Source organism: Xenopus laevis, chromosome 1S (assembly GCF_017654675.1).
Source record: "Xenopus laevis strain J_2021 chromosome 1S, Xenopus_laevis_v10.1, whole genome shotgun sequence".
Classification (NCBI taxonomy): Eukaryota; Metazoa; Chordata; class Amphibia; order Anura; family Pipidae; genus Xenopus; species Xenopus laevis.
In genome coordinates, this window is record NC_054372.1 from 16,148,902 (window position 1) to 16,162,923 (window position 14,022).

Genomic DNA, 14,022 nt, shown 5'->3' on the forward strand with positions numbered 1-14,022 from the left:
CTGAATAAAAAGCATGAAATAGGAGGGTGATTTAAGAAAGCTGTTTGTTGACAATGGCTTGAGATCTACTGATCACCAGCTAAAGGTCTACTGGTAGATCCCAATCTACCTTTTGGGCACCCCTGCTTTAAGGGCTATCGCATACAGGGAGTTTTGTTCATTGCGGACATCCAACAGAAGAAAAAAAAAAAAAAACCCTGCCTGACACATACGGTGACAGATAAAGAGGTATGCCATTACCTTCAAAGTAAAAAAGAAATTCACTAAAGAGCGAATTTTACAGAACGTTACTTCTTTCACCAGAGTTTCCTTCTCCATCTTAGACCTGGCGAACTGATCTTCGATCTTATGTCAGTAAAATCATATCATAAAAGTTCTAGTTCTAAAAAACAGTGGCGTTTTTTCATATTTTAAAGTGGGATTGTCTTCAAAAGATTGAACAATGAAAGATTTGTTTTCATTTTTTTTTTTTTTTTTTTAGGGATACACCAAATCCAGGATTAGGTTCAGGATTCTGCCTTTTTCAACGGGATTCGGATTTGGCGGAATCCTTCTGCTAGGCCGAACCGAATTTGCAAATTAGGGGCGGGGAGGGAAATAGTGTGATTACTCGGAAGTAAAAAATGTTTTCCCCGTCCCACCCCTAATTTGCATATGCAGATTCGGTTCAGTATTCGGCCGAATCTTTCACGAAGGATTCGGGGGTTCGTCCAAATCCAAAATAGTGGATTCGGTGCATCCCTAATTTTTTTTAACCAATTTGAGGGGCATGTCACATTTGTTATAGGCTGGGCTCATGTCTAGGACATTAGAGGATCTCTTTTGTCTTTATTTTGCTTCCTTGGACATTTGTAATAATAAGTGGCCACTTCAAGCATTTGCACCAACATCTCTAATAAAGACATATAGATGATCTATATGTACCTGCCCTATTCAAATTGACCTAAGAGTACGAGTACTAACGAAGTTTCACTTGGCAGAAATGAACGCTAGTGAAAGATCGCAATAAAATGCTTGTGCGGACGAATTAACGTTAGCGAAAACTTTGTCAGCCATCAGAGAGAGAGATGGTCAAGTTTTTGATGATACAGACATGTCCCAGAAAATGTTGCAAAAAATCAAGTCGCAAAGCATTTGAAGAAATCTTTCTATCCAGTTCACAACAAAAGTGGAGACTCCCCCGATAAAAGACCACTACTGCAGCCTCTTCCTGTTCCGATTGACTAATAACACCATCAACATTCAGATATTAGAATTTGCACAGATTTGTATGTTCTTCATTGGGCACATGCCAGACAGAGGAAAAACAAAAACATCTTACAAGCTTAATCTAAATTGGTTTCAGTATCCATTTATGCTACAAATAACACTGCACAGACTAAATAAAAGGACTTTTAAAATCCTCGTTTCCTTTTACTAATTAAAGATTATAGGTGATTTTGTTGGGTTAATAGATTGTATTAACCATGTTGTAATCACTTTGTTATTGTTCCAAGCACAATAGCAGTTGAGCACTAGACGTCTGGACAATGGCTCAGGCAGTATGAAGGCATTGGGAGTGCTTGTGAACTGCTGCTTGTACACAGTAACTCCGTTTATTGTGTCCCTTGCTTTGTCCCCTCAGTCTGTCTGTACAAACACACAACTACTGCTAGAGTGCCCAAAAGGCAGATCAAGACCTACTAGAAGATTTCAGCAAGAGACAGCTCCATTAAAAGGACCAGTAACAAATTTTTTTTAAAAAAATATTTTAGTATACCATGAAAAAAAAAAAAAAAAAGCACCAAGGCTAATTAAACTTTAAAAATCGCACAGCCTTTATTAAGAAGTAACTTACCGAAACTCCTCTTCAGAAAAGGCTACACGTCGACGATCAATCGTGCGGCGCTCGATTTCTCCTCCCTGGCTATCTCCTATAAGCAGGCCCAGACTGGCAATCTGTGGGTCCTAGCAAATGCCAGAGGGGCTGCTATAAGGTGCCATAGAAAGTCACTATTTAGTGGGCTGTTTGGGCCTCTGTGTGGGCTGATTGGGCCTGTGTGTACCTGAAATGCCAGGGCCTATTTTAATTCTCAGTACAGACCTGCCTATAAGGAAGGCAGGGAGGATAAATCAAGCGCCGCTCGATGGATCGCCTTTTCTGAAGAGGAGCGCAAGCGCAGTTTCTGCAAGTTATTTCTTAATAAAGGCTGTGCAATTTTAAAGTTTAATTCGTCTCGTGGGGTTTTTTCTTGGTATATTACATTTTTTTTTTTTTAAAAATTGATGTTAATGGTCCTATTTAAATTCATAAAAATAAATTAAAATGTGTAGGAATTGTCTGCTGTGCATTTAAAAGGGGAATTTTGTGGTTCAATTATTATTACCAGCCAAGTTAATGAACCTGATCTTATAAGGGACCAATCCACCCACATGCTTAATAGCTAGCACTATATAAATATATGTAGGTATGCTTATATGCAGAGCTCATTATGTTTACCAACATTGGAGATAAATATTTAGATTTAAATTAGAGAACTTTCATATATGTTCCATTTCAGCAGAAAGCACACCAGCAATATAAACAAAGTTAAAGGAACAGTAACATAAAAAAAAATAAGTGTTTTAAACAAATACAAATATAATTCAGTGTTGCCCTGCACTGGTAAAATTGGTGTATTTGCTTCAAAGACTCTACTATAGTTTATATAAACAAGCTGCTGTGTAGCCATGGGGGCAGCCATTCAAGCACAGGATACACAGTAGATAACAGATAAGTACTACTATAGTTTATATAAACAAGCTGCTGTGTAGCCATGGGGGCAGCCATTCAAACACAGGATACACAGTAGATCACAGATAAGTACTACTATAGTTTATATAAACAAGCTGCTGTGTAGCCATGGGGGCAGCCATTCAAACACTGGATACACAGCAGATAACAGATAAGTACTACTATAGTTTATATAAACAAGCTGCCGTGTAGCCATGGGGGCAGCCATTTAAAGGAGAAAGGCTCAGGTTACACAACAGATAGCGGATAAGCTCTGTAGAACATAATGGCGTTATCAGTTATCCACTATTTAACCATATAGCCTTTTGTAAATTTCCGCCATTGCTACACAGCAGCTTGTTTATATGAACTATAGTAGTGTTTCTGAAGCAAACAGATCAGTTTTACCAGTGCAGGGCATTTTTCATTACCTTAAAACACTTATTTTTTGCTGTTACTGTTCCTTTAACTTCATAGGTGTAATAAATGGGCACGCATAGCGTTGATGTGCAAAAGTCGTAGCAGGCATAAAGCCAGCCAAAAACAATAAAACAAAAAACACGGGTTCCACAAAGAAAACAACAAAACCTCTATGGATACAACTTAATACAGTTTCATTACTTCAAATAAGAGTACATGTATGGGGTCCGTTATCCGGAAACCAGTTATCCAGAAAGCTCAGAATTACAGCACTCCATTTTATCCAAATAATTAAATTTTTTTAAAAAGAATTTCCTGTAATAAAACAGTAGCTTGTACTTGATCCCAACTAAGATATAATTAATCCTTATTGGGAGCAAAACCAGCCTATTGGGTTTATTTAATGTTTATATGATTTTCTAGTAGACTTAAGGTATGAAGATCCAAATTACAGAAAGATCCATTATCTGGAAAACCCCAGGTCCCGAGCATTCCGGATAACAGATCCCATATCTGTACAAGCGTTTTCCACAGAGTATGGATTTATATGGTTTCCCTCTTACAATGGGACACACTGTCAGTCACATCTCAGCAATCACCCATATGAGTAATACTTACAAAATGAAACTTCCAGAGTAAAAAAAAGTAACCAAAAACTGACACTTTATTTCAATAACCCAATAGTATTGTCCTCAGTTACCGATTCTACAGCAAATCAGAAAAAAATCGCCAAACATTTATCACCCTCCGGCACCCTCTATATTCTACTCCACCCACCCAGGTAACAATATCTTTGCAAATGTAGGTGCCTCTATTAAAGGGGTGATTCACCTTTAAGTTAACCTTTAGTATGTTATAGAATTGCTAATTCTAAGCTACTTTTAAATTGGTCTTCATTATTTATTTTGTATAGTTATTTGAATTATTGATCTTGTTCCGACTCTTTCCAGCTTTTAAACGGGGGTCACTGACCTCATCTAAAATCAAATGCTCTGTAAGGCTACAAATGTTTGGCTATTGCTATTTTTATTACTCATCTTTCTATTCAGGCCCTCTCCTATTCCAGTCTCTTACTCAAATCAAGGCATAATTACTAGGGTAATATGGATCCTAGCAGCCAGATTACTGAAATTGCAAACTTGAGAGCTAGTGAATAAAAAGATAAATAGAAATTATAAAAAATGAAAACTAATTGCAAATGATTTTAGAATATCACTCTCTGCATCATACTAACAGTTAATTTAAAGGTGAACAACCTCTTTAAGTACTTTACTTTCGGAGGCAACATGCACATTGCACATTCAGTTTGATTCAGACAAAGCCGTCTTGCAAGACACAACTCTAAACCCCCTATTGTGCCCCCTGAAGCCTCCCCCCCTGAGCACCTCACCTCAAATGAACTCCGCCTGCCAGGGGGAAAACACACAAAATGTCTGATCACATTCCGACTGCGGATCCCTCCCCCCCATGCACCGCAAGGATGGGAGGAGGGTGTTGATTGCTGGCTAATGATGACACACCGAGGGCCACAAGGGGGCATGGGAGGAGAGATTTACATGAGCCCAGCCCACACTGCTGACTGCTTGCATCAGCTCTGCTAACAAGAGAGGTCACATGACTGTCACACACACCGAAAATGCAGAACTGACAGTTGGCGCTAATGATCGGCCCCAGAGATAGAAATGCAATCACAAGACTACAACAGCACCGAAACACGAGTGGCACAGAAACAGGATCATTTAATATTGTGCTACTTAGTTTCTCTACTAAAAAGTAATAAAAGTATCATTACATGAGCAGGCAGTTTACACAGGTTTCATCAATTTGTCAAACCTGGACATTTGCTTGACTACGGGACAGCGACAATTTAGGGGAAAAAAAATTACAATTCCCATAATACAAGATGACTTCTTAGCTGAAATGATCAAAGAGAAGGGACGTCCGGTTTGTGTAACTACAACTGCCATTTTTTTACGGCAGCACAAGGTCTAATGCAAAGTAGTTGCTGAAACTGGCGGGACATGTATGCGAGAAGATCCGTAGGGAAGGGGGGGGGGGAGTACTGTGCTTGAGTGTTACTGTACAACAGAGATCATGCACTGGCACAATACACACGACTACAATGGTGGAGCAGAGAGAAAGCAGCGCTGAAGAATGTACAGTGCAGGGGGGGGAGGGGGGATAGAAACATGGAGCCAGGGACAGAGGGATATGAAAGTGCCCAGAGCAATAACACAGTCACACACGCAATGCAATTGTGTAATAGAAGGGGGAGGATGACACCCACCCACAAAGAAAGCTGATGGATACTGGGATAAATACAGGCTAAATGGCTAGGCATCAGCAGCAAATTAATCATTTAATAGTCAGTCGTATTTATTGTTATATATATATTTACAAAATACAAAACAAATATCAGTATACACTTTCAAGCCAAGTGCAATAATTGTGCCTGATTGTACCTAATATAAAGGTACTATTTTTGTGCCTATAACCATAATTCACATGATCTATTTTTTATTTCCATCACTATGTTATGCAATAACATCATTATCTGGGTCTCTCTAGTCAGCACTGTATCAGGGAATACTGATCATATAGCTAATGTATAGTATAGTCACTGCATATTCCTTGTGGTATAGATTGGATGAAAAACCCGACTCTGATCACTATCACTATACATAACAAGTGGACATTTATACAAAAGTGATTGGGTTTGCAGGGGTACTAAATAGGGGAATGTATATGAGCCTATAAAAATAAAGGGCCTGTTATCCTGGGAACGCTATTGAGGGATAATGTAAGATTACAGCTCCCCATTAAATCCTTTAGATAATCAAAAATACTGAGCTCCCACTCCCACTGCCCTGAGAAACCAGCCAGACTCCCACTATTAAAACTATAGGGCTTCTAAGGACAGAGACAGACGAGAAGATTCGGGGAGATTCGTCACCCGGCGACATCGCCTATTCTTTGGGGCGACTGATCTCCCCCGAACTGCCTCCCCGCCAGAAAGAGTCTCATTCACCGGCGGGATGGCACTCTGAGCGAAGTCGCCCAAAGTTTCCCCATGAGGGAAAATAAATCGCACTGATTGCCATTCACACCGGTGATTTACATGCCAGCAGTTCTGGTAGAATAGTCACCCAAAGAAGAGGAGATTTGACTAATCTCCCGGATCTGAGCATGTGTCTCTGCCCTAACTGAACTGTATGTATATAGTTTCCCATTTGAATTTTATACATTAGTGGGGATAGTACTTGGAGGACACAAATATATTCAGCAGTGTTACACTACAGGCCACAGAGCAGTAGCAGACATACAGACACCAGTGAATGAGGCCCTGCTTGCTTAGCCGTTCTACATAAACAACTGTAGGTTGTGGGGGGGAGTTAAAATCTTAGACAAGGTAGGATAAATGGCAGCTCACACTAAAATGTAAATATGCAAAGATGGACTGGTTTATACATAAAACCTGTATGACATGCATCTATTAGGACAGAAACAGGGTCACATTTGGGGAGATTAGCCGCCTGGCGACAAATCTCTTCTTCTTCGGGCAACTGATCTTCCCTAAAACGTAAATCACTGGCGGGGAGGCAATACTGAAGTTGCCTCACGAGGAATCTTTGGAAAACAAAGTGCTCAGAGTGCCATCCCGCAACCGATTTACATTCTAGCCGATGGGAGGCAGTTCAGGGAGATAAGTCGCCCCGAAGAAGAGGAGATTTGTGCCCTCGTGTCTCTGCCCTCGTGTCTCTGCCCTTAGAGCTGTGTTTATGTTAGCATAAATCAGATACATAATAAATAATAATAGTGGGCACTTTAAAGACAAGCAACACTAAATAAATCATTTGTATGCACTTATATACTCATTTTTAAGTCAGGAATAACTCCTTCATGTTAGCAGTGACATTTCCCATCTTCCACAACACCAATGACCCTACACCTGTTTGGATACACTGCCTTTCCAACTACAGGTTTTAAGCGATGAGGGGGGTACACTGCAAGAATTACAAAATTCAGTGCTCAACCCACCCCCATTATAGAATGAAACCCTTAAGATGAACACGCAAGGGCAAAAATAGTAGCTAGCCCCTTCAGCCTGTAAGGTATTGTAAGCAGCCAGCATTGTCTGTGCCCACTGGCAATAGAGAAAGACGACTGAGGGTGCTCAAGCCTCAGTTATCTCACCCAGACTTGCAGTTTGAGGCTGAAGTTCAGACAACACTTATGGGTATCAACTGTATATTTCCAACACACACACAATATATGTCCTTTCTAATGTGACCTGCAGCTTCCTCCAACCAGATGCCATTCTGCTCTATGCTTATGTCTGCCCAGGGTACTGGGAGTTGCAGTCCAACATCATCAACGGGGCTGTATGCTGGGATATGCCCAATAGCAGAGTGGTCAATGAAAGGGATATATGGGAGTCCAAATATACCCTATGAGGTGGGGTAAAACCTTTTTAACCTTGTTTATAAGGGGCAAATTTCATTTTACAGAAACATACAGATGTTGTCCAGTTGTATCAACACGCATTGAAATGCCACAGTAATTAAAGTGAAACGGCCACAAAAAAATTGTTGAAAATATTAATGTACATCAAAAGTTTAGCTAATGTTGATCATTTTTCACTGATAGTTCACTGTGTAGCCATAGGGGCAGCAATTCAAGTATAGGATACACAGTAGATAACAGATAAGTACTACTATAGTTTATATAAACAAGCTGCTGTGTAGCCATGGGGGCAGCCATTCAAGCACAGGATACACAGTAGATAACAGATAAGTACTGTTAAAACTGAATCCCATTGTATACTATAGCACTTATCTGTTAACTTCTGTGTATTCTGTGCCTTTTCTCCTTTTTCAGCTTTGAATGGCTGCCCCCATGGCTACACAGCAGCTTGTTTATATAAACTATAGTAGTACTTATCTGTTATCTACTGTGTATCCTGTGCTTGAATGGCTGCCCCATGGCTACACAGCAGCTTGTTTATATAAACTATAGTAGTACTTATCTGTTATCTACTGTGTGTCCTGTGCTTGAATGGCTGCCCCCATGGCTACACAGCAGCTTGTTTATATAAACTATAGTAGTACTTATCTGTTATCTACTGTGTATCCTGTGCTTGAATGGCTGCCCCATGGCTACACAGCAGCTTGTTTATATAAACTATAGTAGTACTTATCTGTTATCTACTGTGTATCCTGTGCTTGAATGGCTGCCCCATGGCTACACAGCAGCTTGTTTATATAAACTATAGTAGTACTTATCTGTTATCTACTGTGCATCCTGTGCTTGAATGGCTGCCCCCATGGCTACTAGCGATGTGCGGGTTAGGGTTTTCCTGACCTGTACTGCTCCAACCCGCGCTTCCGGGGTCCTTTTACAGAGCCGCCCGCCAATGACATCACAAAAGGGGCGTGTCGACCAGACGCAAGACTATAAAACCGGAACCTGGAAGCCGGCATTTGAAGGTGGCGGGCGGGGAGAGCAGGAGAAGAGTTCAACCCGCACCTGCCCGCGAGGAGCAGTAAATCCGCGGTTATCGGCTCGGCCCACACATCACTAAAAGCTACACAGCAGCTTGTTTATATATATCGTGAATAAAGTACCCCCTATTGTAAAATATAAGGATATTATAAGTTACCAAGGAGTTTCATGACCAGATAAAAACACAAGGCCGAGTGTTTTTATACAGGTCATGGAACTCCGAGGTAACTTCTAATATCCTTATATTTTACAAGAGGGGGTACTTTATTTATTATAATACACAAATTTTAGAGAGTCATGTGACAGAAATGACATCAGAACTCAGTTTATAACTGATGACATCACTACTCACCGTTTATAAGGATATAATTTACAAGTTATTCATGGCTTTTGTGTATTATATAAACTATAGTAGAGTTTCTGAAGCAAACACACCAGTTTTACTAGTGCAGCACAACAGTACATTATATTACTATTACTTTAGGACACTCATTTGTTTGTGTTACTGTTCCTTTAATATCAGGGGCCTCCACCAAAATCCTTCCCGTACAAAGAGCCAGAGGGCCAAAATGTTTGTAACGGCGGCCCAGTCTATGAGAACACACCGGCCCAGTCTATGAGAACACACCGGCCCAGTCTATGAGAACACACCGGCCCATCCTCTAAATAACAAAACCAAGTCACAGAGACATAATGGCACAAGCCTGGACTGTGTAACTACAACTCACAGCCATCCTCCTGACATAATCCGAACGACATGAGAATGGCCAACCTACACCGGGGCCCGACTAGGGGGCTGCCTCTCTACACAGATACTATGACCAGCTCTCTATAAAGACCGCCACTAAAGTAATGACCGCAGCATCAGACCAATGAGCTCCCGGCACCCAATGTCCCACCGAAAAGTCTTACCTGCCAGATTAAGGGGGAAAATAGCGGCGCTGGAAGCACGGAGGAGATTTCCTCGTTCCCGGCCTCTCCCGCTTGTCTCCCTCCTGTTTACTGCAGCCCAGCCCCGGGAGTGACGGAAAACAACGAGCCGAACACGCCCCCTTTCTGTGACACTGACGTCAACCTTCTCTACGTCATTGCGCAGACGCCCGGATGAGGCGGGAAGTCTTAGAGCAAAGGCGGCTAGAGGGCGCGCGGAGGGATTCGTATATTCTTATCGCGCGCGCGCGAACTTTCAGCGCTCCCATGGTTACAAGACGCAGCACAGCCAGCCGTTACATAAGGAAAGCCGAAATGGGCTTGTATTGCTCCGCAGCCCGCAGGGCTGGCTTCAACCCTATAAAACGAGGCTGCTATACTGGTGGTGGTACGTGCGTTTTCGGCACTGTGGACACTGCTGTCACGTGATAATAACCACTTTTGAGTGAGGCGCTAATCTGGCACGTCCGCACGAGAACTTTTTTCTTGCGTGAAAGTATCTTTTTTTTGGGTTCACCTCACAGTTTTTCAGCTCAAACTGGCTGCTGTCTTGGAAGTGGCAAAAAAAACATGACTACTTGATGATTTTCAAACTTCGCATTAAAATCTTTGTTCAAAAACTCTTTCAAGAATTTCTTTTAGGGATGCACTGAATCCAGGATTCGGTTTAGGATTCGGCCTTTTTCAGCAGGATTCGGATTCGGCCAAATCCTTGTGCCTGGCCGAACCCAATCGGAATCCTAATTTGCATATGTAAATTAGGGGTGCGTAGGGAAATCAGGTGATTTTTCATCACAAAGACTTTTTTTCCACTTTTTCTTTTCCTGCCCCTAATTTGCACAGGATTCGGTACTCGGCCGAATCTTTCACCGTGGATTCAGCCGAATCCCAAATAGTGAATTCGGTGAATCCCTAATTTTTTTCCTGCCAGGTGAAAATTTCTGGGTTTAAAATTAAAAAGTATGTCTGCTCCTTTTTTCAAAAAATAAGAGAAATAAAAAAAAAATTTGCCTGACAAAAAAAAGGATATATTTTTTTCCAAGCTTCAGGAAATCTGCCTGTAATACTAACCATCATAGGGGAATGCAAGAAAGTCTTAAAGGAATATCACATAAAAATCAAATTTTCCTGTGCAGTTTCCATTATGAGCTGCATATTTTATTTCAAAAACACTTTGACTGTCAAAGTGAATAAAACAGGCTTAGAGACAAGTTGCATAAAAGCAGGCGTACTGCCAAACAGAACCTCCTGTAGGCCAATCACATTTACTTGGCACCCCCAGGAACATTTTATATGACTCCCCAACTATTTTAACATCTGAATGTTGCTCACAGTAAAAAAAGGTTGGGGGACCCCTGATCTAAGGAATGATTCCAACTAAACTCACGTGGACAAAATGACTGTAAATATGGTTTTCTTTATTTTTATCTTAAATTATTTGCAAAAGTTCATTGTATCATGACGTAAAGGGCCAATGGACAAATTTTGCTTAAAGGGGGTTAAAAACATCCTGGCCATGTCAATAATATACATCGGTGGGCCAGGCGCCCTATGCAACCTGGCCTGTTGCAGCACTCATAACGCACTCATGTGTGAATAGACACGCACCGCACACGCGTGAATAGACGCCGGCCAGAGCTCAGAGATGGGGACTGGGTACAGCAGGCAGAGAAGGTATGTGCCTGGCGCCCCCCCCCCGTTTTGCACCATATAATGTGCCTACTCTGCCTACCCCCAGGGCCGGATTTACCAACCGGGCGCCCCTAGGCCCACTGCCGTTCGTCACCCCTGTCCCCGCGCCTTTACTCGTGCCAGTTTTCATCATCGGTACTGAAGCAAAGGGGTTAGGCGCATGGGAAGTTTTAAAAAAATATTGTATCTCCTGCGCATCCCCAGTATTTTTAAACCTATGTGGGTGTGGTTGGGCAGCATGCCGCCCCCCTAAAATTCTGCCGCCCTAGGCCTGGGCCTTGGTGGCCTTTCCACAAATCCAGGCCTGATAATATAATACAAGTATCCAGAACCCTGTTATCCAGAAAGCACTGAATTTACGGAAAGGTTGTCTCCCATAGACTACGTGTTATTCATATAGTCAAAATTTAAAAAAATTATTTCCTTTTTCTCTGTAATAATAAAACAGTACCTTGTACTTGATCCAAACTAAGATATAATTTATAGGGGTGCACCGAATCCAGGATTCGGTTCGGGATTTGGGCAGGATTCAGCCTTTTTCAGCAGGATTCAGATTCGGTCGAATCCTTCTGCCCGTCCGAATCCTAATCTGTATATGCAAATTAGGATCGGGGGGAAGAAAATCGCATGACTTTTTGTCACAAAACAAGGTAGTAAAAAATGTTTTTCCCTTCCCACCCCTAATTTGCATATGCAAATTAGGATTCAGTTCGGTATTTGGCTGAATCTTGCGTGAAGCATTCAGGGGTTCAGGCGAATCCAAAATAGTGGGTTCGGTGCATCCCTAATAATTAATACTTATTGTTGGCAAAACTAGCCTGTTCTGTTTATTTAATGTTTAAATCATTTTCTAGTAGATTTAAGGTACGAAGAACCAAATTACGTAAACATCCGTTATCCGGAAAGCCCCAGATCATGGGCATTCTGAATAACAGGTCATATACTTGTACTATACTATTATGGTGGTGCAGGCGTGGCAACTGGGGGAGATTAGTTGGCCATCAGAAAGCCTCTTCTTCGGGTGACTAATCTCCCCTAAATGCCTTCCCGCAAGCTAGAATGTAAATCGTCAGCGGGATGGCACTAAGAACGCTTCATTTTCTGAAGTTGCCCTAAATTGCCTCACTAGCCAGCGGGATTGCATTTAGGGGAGATTAACCGCCCTGAAGAAGAGGCGATTTGTAGCTGGGCGACTAATCTCTCCCAGTAGCCACATCTGCCACTTCAGCTGAGAACAGTATCCTCCAAGTGAGTAAATGAAGATCTACATGTTTACGCAGACTTATAACATGCACAGACCTGAAATTCATAGTGTGACAGCAGAGACATTCCAGCCTCCCCTAGTATAATAGGCAGCCTTCATGTGATAAACAGAGGTACATTCTAACTCACATCAATGATTATGGTCTTTAAAATAGGCTGTTAACCAGCACACACAAATGCACTATACAGAGAAGCGGCCAAACTGCATTCAGTAATTTCCTGAAAACAGACACCCTTATAAATTCTAAACTTTCTTTCATCTGCTGAGTAATATTAAAAGAATACATTTGTATGTATGCACACGTGTTCATACATCAGCTGTGAAACCTTGTGTATTAGTACATTATTAGTTACACACAGGCAGTATTCTCTCTCAGATTCCTGTAGCTGCCGTGAATGTCTCTGTTCATTATGGGGGAATGCTTCGTCACAGTGCACTCTTTGAAGGGGGCCTTTTCCTCAGGAGACCCTTACTAAGCCCTGAGTCCCACCCTGTGCTGCTTAAGGATCAATTTATGGTCCTGATACATAGAATATGAATCCCTGCTGTAAACATGCATACTAAGGCAATGAGTAGTATTGTGTAAAGTAGTTTAAAACTGGGCTGATTAACCATTCCACTCATCTATGGGTTAGATTGTGATGACACAGATGCCAATGAAAAAAATATTATGGTGCCCTGTGAAAAGGGTGGGGCGAATAAAATCCTGATGTCCGACTTACAAACGTACAGCCAAACCACAAACTACCCCTACTTCATCATACTAGAGACGTCTACTGTACTACAAATAGCAGCAAAGATATGTCTGGAAATCCTAGGTAGAATCTTAGATTCAAAAATCCCAAATGTGTGTACGAGACCTTGTGCTTGTACAGGGATATGACCACTAGGTTTTTATGTCCTAATACATTTTTTTTTACTTTACTTTACCTTTACTTTTGCTACTGTATTTATTATCACCAGGTCTCGTACACACATTTAGGATTTTTGAGGTTGTAGTAACCCTTGGACTGGGATTTAAATGTGTTGTGGGTAATTGTTTTGCAATTTTTTCGTGATTATATACATTTTTTGTATTGTTTTTCTTTGGAGCAGACACACATCCCACTCATCTAAAAGAAAATATGCTTCCACAACAGGGAATTCATAGAATTTAAATAAACCTAAACTGATGTAGGGTCATAGTCCCACTGTCCCCTTGGACTGGGATTTAAATGTGTTGAGACTACTGGGTAATTGTTTTGCAATTTGTTTTGTGATTATATACATTTTTTGTGTATTGTTTTTCTTTGGAGCAGACACACATCCCATTCATCTAAAAGAATATATGCTTTCACAACAGGGAATTCATAGAATTTAAATTTACCTAAGTTGATGTAGGGTCCCATAGGGTTAATGCTCCCCTATGGCTTTAAATGCCTACACTTACTTGTTCTCTGGTTGCTGGGCAAAAGCAAAAACT

General features: G+C 41.3%; 1 protein-coding gene across 1 annotated transcript in view; it reads right to left on the minus strand.

Moving 5' to 3' along the window:
• The window catches only part of kiaa0232.S (KIAA0232 S homeolog), a 39,317-nt gene extending 29,572 nt beyond the window's left edge, over positions 1–9,745 (minus strand). Inside the window, exon 1 of the mRNA XM_041579393.1 lies at positions 9,587–9,745. The gene's annotated coding sequence lies outside the window, so the exon portion shown is untranslated. The remainder of the gene's footprint in view (positions 1–9,586) is intronic.
• Positions 9,746–14,022: the final 4,277 nt, after the last annotated feature.